The following is a 9633-nucleotide window of genomic DNA, read 5'->3' as shown; positions in this document are numbered from 1 at the left end:
GTTTCGAATCGAGGATTATGCCTAGGTACTTTGCCGACAGCCACAGGGTGACCCCGTCCATTGATGGGAGTCTGAACTCCGGTATCTTTTATCTACGTGTAAAGAGCACCAGCTCCGTCTTCCCTGGGTTGGTCCTCAACCCATTTCTGGTAGCCCATCGCGACAACCGACTCAGTGACCCTTCCATGATCTCGCTGATTGTCGACAAAAACTTGCCTCGGACCAGCAGCACGACGTCGTCCGCATAAGCGATAATCCTCGTGCCATCCCCACCGAGATCCATCAGGATTTCATTAATCACGAGGTTCCACATTATCGCTGAGAACACCCCTCTTTGGGGCGTTCCACACAAACTCCCAGGTTTGCATTATTAATCCTGCCATAAAGCATATTATTTGTCCATTGGGAGATGAAGGGGGTGAATCCCCGTGCGGTCCAGTGCGGCGACTATCGCTTCGATCTCCACATTATTGAAAGCCCCCTCAATATTTAAGAAGGCCGCCAAAGTGTAATCCTTCTGTCGGAGAGACGTCTCGACCTCGTGGAGGGCCGTCTCCATCGACCTGCCTTTAAGATGTGCATATTGTGCCCCACTAAAGTTCTTCGGCAACAGTCCCCCTCTCACCTTCAGATCAATCAGTCTTTCCATTGTTTTCAGCAAAAAAACGATGACCGACTAATAGGCCTATAATCCTTCATCATACTGTGGTTTATTCTTCCCGCCTTGGGGATGAAGAACACCTTGACTTCCCGCCCTCGGGAAGTCAGACTTGACCTGAAGATCTGCTCAAGCCAAGGCAGGGTGACTCCAAGGGAATCCTGCAGCAGTGGTGGGAAAATTCCATCAGGACCAGCCAACTTAAATGGCCGGAAAGTCCAGACCGCCCATGCTATCTTCTCCTAGTCCACTATGTTCCTGATGAGATCATCCGTTAAGGCCACATGTAGGTATTGCGATGTCCTGATCGCCGACCTCTTCCTGGCCGCCTAGGAAATGAGCCTCCATCAGGAGTTCCATCATCTCCTGCCCACTCTCAGTGTAAATCCCGTCCTCCCTCCTCAGGGAACAACTAGCTCTAGATGAGATGCTTCGAGAGCATTTTGCGCAACCTAGATGCCTCACTAGTGCTTTCCAATTCCCCACAAAATTTCGCCCAAGAATATCAACAAAACTTTTCTAAAATAATTTAATCTTTGAAAATTTTTCATGGCTGAAGTGGCTATCAATACTTTTTTATCGATAAATTTTTATCATTTTTCATGATTTTAATGCTTACGCTCTAATCCCATTGTGCAGCATTACACAATTGATTACTTTCCCATGTTATCCAGCCAAGCCACCTTGATTGATACTTATAAATCGCCTTTAGATATGAGCTTTGATATGATTACCTATTGATTATTGACTGTAAAAAACATAACTAAAGCTTCCGTTGGAAAAATCACACGCACACACACACACTCACATGCGGAGTGAACATGTGGACCTAATCCGGCCTTTGTTTTAATTATTTTAATTAAAATCATTTAAAAGTTAATTTGTAATAAAAATTAATTAACAACCTGATCGCCAAGAAATCTTTGTAGACAAGTTTTGCTGCGTTTATTTTCGAATCAGCCGTTTAACGATAACTCACAAACAGTTACACGTGATTCCAAGATAAGTCTATAAGAACTGACTTTTAGAGCATCAAAAATAGGAAAATATTTTTTTAGGAAATTTTTGAAGGAATTTTATTTAAGAACGTAATGAGGAAATAACCAGATATAAGTTTAAAAATCTTTGCTATAGAAGACAATTAAAAATAATACATAAGTTATTGAAAAAATAATACAAATTAAAAACAAATCTTTTGAATAATTTGTATAATCTCTTAACCGATCTGTATATAATTTTTACATAATATTCCTGGAGCTCTGAAATAATTTATAATAAATTTTTATTCGTTACATGAATGAACCTTCCCCCTATACTATGCCAATCCCATTGATATATATTCTCATCAAAAAGAATATGCACACACATTTCACCATTTGAAAATGCAACTTAATCATTTACTATCAACAACAATAGAAATTACACAAAACAAATCTGATGATGGGATAGGTACGGGAACCTTATCATCTGCTACAAAAGCATGTGGCAGAAGGTTCCTGAAAAAAAACCACAAACAAATTACAACAAAAGGTAGGTATATTAGAAAACACAATTAAAAAATGCCTACTCTTAGGAATCACCAAGAGAATCCCAATAAAAGTTGATAAGCTGAGTTTTTTTGATGATGACTGCTATAAGTCCCCCCGATACGCCTCTTAGCAATCTACAGCTCAGTATCAGAATATTTTATAATCAAATACCAAGCATAATTTAGTTCCATTCATTAAATTTAATTATAATGGCCCATGGTCTAGACGAAAAATTTTTTTCAAGTTTTTTCCTTTTCTATTGCAAAAAATCTTCCATCATTAAGCTCGTCTCAAAGAGAAACGAACGAAAAAAATTTAATTTCTAAAATCAATTTAAAAATTTGGCGCACATGTCTTCAGTCACATTTTGCTTAGCCATCTTGCATTAAAAATTGTATTCAAAGCCAAGGTGTCACACCATAATCACTTTAGCTCATGCCCCAATTCATTGAAATCATTTTTAGCATCTAGAGGGGCAGCGGTTAACATGAATAATCACTCATAAATCCCTATGGAATGTAATTAAGTTGTCACAATTCTATGAATTTATTGAACTCGAATTTCAAACAAAGAATTCAAATAATGGTGATACGTTATTATTCCCTAACGACAAAGTTTATCTTTAAGCAAAAGCTTTGTTATTAATCACAGATACGGGAGGGTGTGTGTGTGTGTATGTGAGTTTGGCTTAAGATCAATTTCATTGTAAACAAAAGCTATACGGAAAGCCCTTGGCTACTTAACATAGACAACAAGCTTTGATTTACAGAAATAGAAAATAGTTTGCTCTCTCTCTCTCTTATAAAATAGAGAATAAAGGGTTAGTTATTCACCACGAGGTGAATAACATTGCACAACACATAGAAAAGCTTAAAAGAGTTGCTAGTGAAGGTAAAAGGTTTGACAAAGGCAATAACTTAAGACCTTAATATAAAAAAATAAAATAAAATAAAATAAAAAAACATTAAATAAAATAAAATAAAATAAAAGAATGGATGGAATGAAGGGAAATGAAATGGACTGAAATGGAATGAAATGGAATGAAATGGAATGGAATGAAATGAAATAAAATAAAATGAAATGGAATGGAATGGAATGAAATGAAATAAAATAAAATGAAATGGAATGAAATGAAATAAAATGAAATGAGATGGAAAGGAATGGAATGAAATGGAATGAAGTGGAATTGAATGGATGATATGAAATGGAATGTAATGGAATGAAATGGTATGAAATGGAATGAAATGGTATGAAATGGAATGAAATGGAATGGAATGGAATGAAATGAAATGAAATGAAATGAAATGAAATGAAATGGAATGGAATGGAATGGAATGAAATAAAATGAAATGGAATGGAATGAAATGAAATGGAACGAAATGGAATAGAATGAAATGGAATGGAATGAAATGTAATGGAATGAAATGGAATAGAGTGAAATGGAATTGAATGGAATGGAATGGAATGGAATGGAATGGAATGGAATGGAATGGAATGAAATGGAAGTGAATGGAATGAAATGGAATGGAATGGAATGGAATGGAATGGAATGGAATGAAATGGAATTGAATGGAATGGAATGGAATGGAATGGAATGGAATGGAATGAAATGGAATGAAATGGAATGGAATGGAATGGAATGAAATGAAATGAAATGAAATGAAATGAAATGAAATGAAATGAAATGAAATGAAATGAAATGAAATGAAATGAAATGAAATGAAATGAAATGAAATGAAATGAAATGAAATGAAATGAAATGAAATGAAATGAAATGAAATGAAATGAAATGAAATGAAATGAAATGAAATGAAATGAAATGAAATGAAATGAAATGAAATGAAATGAAATGAAATGAAATGAAATGAAATGAAATGAAATGAAATGAAATGAAATGAAATGAAATGAAATGAAATGAAATGAAATGAAATGAAATGAAATGAAATGGTATGAAATGAAATGAAATGGAATGAAATGGAATTGAATGGAATTGAATGGAATGGAATGGAATGGAATGGAATGGAATGGAATGGAATGGAATGGAATGGAATGGAATGAAATGGAATGAAATGGAATGAAATGGAATTGAATGGAATGAAATGGAATGGAATGGAATGGAATGAAATGGAATGAAATGAAATGGAATGGAATGAAATGAAATGAAATGAAATGAAATGAAATGAAATGAAATGAAATGAAATGAAATGAAATGAAATGAAATGAAATGAAATGAAATGAAATGAAATGAAATGAAATGAAATGAAATGAAATGAAATGAAATGAAATGAAATGAAATGAAATGAAATGAAATGAAATGAAATGAAATGAAATGAAATGAAATGAAATGAATGAAATGGAATGGAATGGAATGGAATGGAATGGAATGCAATGGAATGGAATGAAATGAAATGGAATTGAATGGAATGGAATGGAATGGAATGGAATGAAATGGAACGAAATGGAATAGAATGAAATGGAATGGAATGAAATGGAATGAAATGTAATGGAATGAAATGGAATAGAGTGAAATGGAATTGAATGGAATGGAATGGAATGGAATGGAATGGAATGGAATGGAATGGAATGGAATGGAATGGAATGGAATGGAATGGAATGAAATTGAATGGAATGGAATGAAATGGAATGAAATGGAATTGAATGGAATGAAATGGAATGGAATGGAATGGAATGGAATGGAATGGAATGGAATGGAATGAAATGGAATGAAATGAAATGAAATGGAATGGAATGGAATGGAATGAAATGAAATGAAATGAAATTAAATTAAATTAAATTAAATTATATTAAATTAAATTAAATTAAATTAAATTAAATTAAATTAAATTAAATTAAATTAAATTAAATTAAATTAAATTAAATTAAATTAAATTAAATTAAATTAAATTAAATTAAATTAAATTAAATTAAATTAAATTAAATTAAATTAAATTAAATTAAATTAAATTAAATTAAATTAAATTAAATTAAATTAAATTAAATTAAATTAAATTAAATTAAATTAAATTAAATTAAATTAAATTAAATTAAATTAAATTAAATTAAATTAAATTAAATTAAATTAAATTAAATTAAATTAAATTAAATTAAATTAAATTAAATTAAATTAAATGAAATGAAATGAAATGAAATGAAATGAAATGAAATGAAATGAAATGAAATGAAATGAAATGAAATGAAATGAAATGAAATGAAATGAAATGAAATGAAATGAAATGAAATGAAATGAAATGAAATGAAATGAAATGAAATGAAAAGAAATGAAATGAAATGAAATGAAATGAAATGAAATGAAATGAAATGAAATGAAATGAAATGAAATGAAATGAAATGAAATGAAATGAAATGAAATGAAATGAAATGAAATGAAATGAAATGAAATGAAATGAAATGAAATGAAATGAAATGAAATGAAATGAAATGAAATGAAATGAAATGAAATGAAATGAAATGAAATGAAATGAAATGAAATGAAATGAAATGAAATGAAATGAAATGAAATGAAATGAAATGAAATGAAATGAAATGAAATGAAATGAAATGAAATGAAATGAAATGAAATGAAATGAAATGAAATGAAATGAAATGAAATGAAATGAAATGAAATGAAATGAAATGAAATGAAATGAAATGAAATGAAATGAAATGAAATGAAATGAAATGAAATGAAATGAAATGAAATGAAATGAAATGAAATGAAATGAAATGAAATGAAATGAAATGAAATGAAATGAAATGAAATGAAATGAAATGAAATGAAATGAAATGAAATGAAATGAAATGAAATGAAATGAAATGAAATGAAATGAAATGAAATGAAATGAAATGAAATGAAATGAATTGAAATGAAATGAAATGATATGAAATGAAATGAAATGAAATGAAATGAAATGAAATGAAATGAAATGAAATGAAATGAAATGAAATGAAATGAAATGAAATGAAATGAAATGAAATGAAATGAAATGAAATGAAATGAAATGAAATGAAATGAAATGAAATGAAATGAAATGAAATGAAATGAAATGAAATGAAATGAAATGAAATGAAATGAAATGAAATGGTTTGAAATGAAATGAAATGGAATGGAATGAAATGGAATTGAATGGAATGAAATGGAATGGAATGGAATGGAATGGAATGGAATGGAATGGAATGGAATGGAATGGAATGGAATCGAATGGAATGGAATGGAATGGAATGGAATGGAATGGAATCGAATGAAATGAAATGGAATTGAATGGAATGGAATGGAATGGAATGAAATGGAATGAAATGGAATGAAATGGAATGAAATGGAATGAAATGGAATGAAATGGAATGAAATGGAATGAAGTGGAATGAAGTGGAATGAAATGGAATGAAATGAAATGATATGGAATGAAATGGAATGGAACGAATTGGAATGAAATAAAATAAAATTAAATTAATAAGAATGAAATGGAACGAAATGAAATGGAATGGAATGGAATGAAATGGAATGAAATGGAATGAAATGGAACGAAATGAAATGGAATGGAATGGAATGAAATGGAATGAAATGGAATGAAGTGGAATGAAATGGAATGAAATGAAATGATATGGAATGAAATGGAATGGAACGAATTGGAATGAAATAAAATAAAATTAAATTAATAAGAATAATAAAAAAATAATTATTGATTGACCCTTGTAGGGCCTCAAGAGGTCAAATTGGGGGAACGAATTTTATGTTTCGGTTTTATGGGGGTTTTATCCATTTATGGACTTATATGGTCTGTTGCCAAGAATTGCGCTCTCTAGAGGCTCAAAATATATCGATATCGTCGGGAGATCGATTTATATGGGAGCTATATCCAAATACGCACCGATATGGCCCATTTACAATCCCAACTGAACTACACTACTATGTAATGTTTGTGCAAAATTTCAAGCCCCTAACTTAATTGGTTGGAAAGTTAGCGTGCTTTCGACAGACAGACGGATGGACGAACATGGCTAAATTGACTTGAAAAGTCAAGACGATCAAGAATATATATGCTATGTTGGGTCTCAGATCGATATTTCGTTGAGTTACAAACGAAATGAAATATTCTATGGTATAAAGAGGGTATAAAAAGGAGGTCCTTTATATTGAGCTTAAACTTGAATCAGACAGCCCTCATTGATATGTTAAAAATTTGCCCCCTGTTGCCTGGTGGAATATTTGTGGGAAAATAGCATATATATGTACGGGGTAGCTAGCACGTGTTGTTGCCAGGTTTACACCGGTTTAACTGTCAAACTAGAGATGCCAGCAATATGAGATTTGTTGTATTAACAGCTTATTTAGAAACCATACAAACTGAAAAATCACATCCGACTATTGTTGGTGAACTAAAACACCTCAAAGTGGATAAATTGTTTGTGTGTCACACCATAAATCGTTATAATAAAAGTGGTGGCTTGGCAAAACTGCAACCACACCTGAAATGGTTCGGTGAGTAAAGGTTTGAATTCAATTAAATCCACACCAGAGTGGCCATAGTGAAAATATTGAAACTCGTTTTTTGACCAACTCAGAGCAAAAGAAGGTCATATCAAGCAAAATTGAATGGATTCTGGAATTTAGATTACTTCTACACATTTTTGTTATTTTAATCAATTTGAACTGGTAACACTTCGTGTCAGCTACACTATATATAAAATGCTAAAATTATGTTTTTTTAAATAAATTCTTATTTTATTTAAAAAATTTATTTATTCAAGAAACTTTTTTATTAATTTTTTCTTAAATTTGTTTTTTTTTTAATAATTTTTTTTATAATTTTTATAATTAATTAACCCATAAACTTCCAGCAATTAAATCAACACATCAATTCCACACACCAATTAACATAATTAAGCGATGTGAAACAACACCTACATGAGTAGTAAAATATAAAATAAAAAAAAATCATCAATATAATCACCTATAAATTTTCGCAATTAAACATTAATTGCAATGTCTGGGCATAAGTCCTGATTTTTAAAAGTCGGCGATCCATGACAACCTATTGCTAGACATTAATTGGCCTCTAGATTTCGTATTTGCACGAGTCAACATTACACACCCACTTTTTTATGTACATCTAATAGTGTTGAGAACTTAGCGACCACTAGTTGAAGAATTCTTAAAGTCAACTGCAAAGTCATTTGGAACATGTGATTTTTTTTTTACATTTAATTTTATGTCGTGCCGTCTGGTTTTGATAAGGCCTAAATGTGATGCTGCGAACCTCCAAATTTCGTTTTTGTTGTTGCCACTCGAGGCATTTGCTACTCCTTATCAATTGTCACACTTCCGAACCTCAATTAAATAAATCTAAAAAATATTTTCCATAAAAAATTAAATACAAGTAAGTAGCATCATTAGACAACAACATCATCATTTATGTACATGCTATCATTGCTCCGTCTGTCTGTCTGTCTGTCTATGCGTTTGTATGTCCCAAGACATTAACGCAAGCCTGATCTTCCGCTCGTCTGTCCCATCAGAATGTGGCAGGTCTTTTTCATATGCGTATGATCATTTCATTGGTGGAGATACCACTACTACAAGCCAACAATGCGTTCTCTGGCATCTCATCTTCACTTGTCTCACACACTCTGAGGGTGAGCACATTTTTAAGAGGCAGTGATAAGAGTTAAATGCGGTTCAAACAGTGATAAGACACAGTTTAGAACTGCAGAATGAAAGGGATACACTTGGAGAAAATTTTAGGCCTAAACTATTTAGAGGACTTCAATTTTCTTTATACGCCCAAAAGTATTTAAATCCATATCTGAGTAAAGGGAAAAGCTAATGAAACTGTCATTCCAAAGAAAACGTATTCCAAAGGGAGAATGGTAATAAAAGTATCATTCCCCAGGGAAAAGGGCAATAAAAGTACCGTTCCCCAATGGAATGGGTAGTAAGAGTACCCAAGGGAAGGGTAAAAATAACACCCTTCCACAACGGAAAGGGTACAAATAATACTCTTCCAGCAGGAAAAGGGTAATAATAACAACTTTTCCCAAGGAAAAGGGTTATAGTAGTAACATTCTTCATGGACAAGGGTTATAATAACAGTACCCTTCTTCATGGATAAGGGTAACAATAATAGTACCCTTCCCAAAGGAAAGGTTAATTATAATATGCTTCCCCAAGGGAAATTGCTACAATAGTTCACTTCCCCAAACGAAGGGGAAATAATAGTACTCTGCCCCAAGGGAAAGCGTAATAAAAGTACCTCCCCCAGGCAAAAGGGCAATAATAAATGTATCCTTTCCTAAGGGAAAAGGAATAACTGTATGGTAAAAACAGCACTCTTCCCCAGGGGAAAGCTAGAAAAAAACACCCTACCCCAAGGAAACCGTAGAAAAAGCACCCATATCCAAGGAAACCGAAGAAAAAGCATCCTTTCCCAAGGGAAAGTTAGTAAAAGCACC

Source organism: Stomoxys calcitrans, chromosome 5, assembly GCF_963082655.1.
Source record: "Stomoxys calcitrans chromosome 5, idStoCalc2.1, whole genome shotgun sequence".
NCBI classification, from domain to species: domain Eukaryota; kingdom Metazoa; phylum Arthropoda; class Insecta; order Diptera; family Muscidae; genus Stomoxys; species Stomoxys calcitrans.
The sequence above is the reverse complement of the archived record's forward strand: the minus strand, read 5'-3'. Positions refer to the sequence as shown.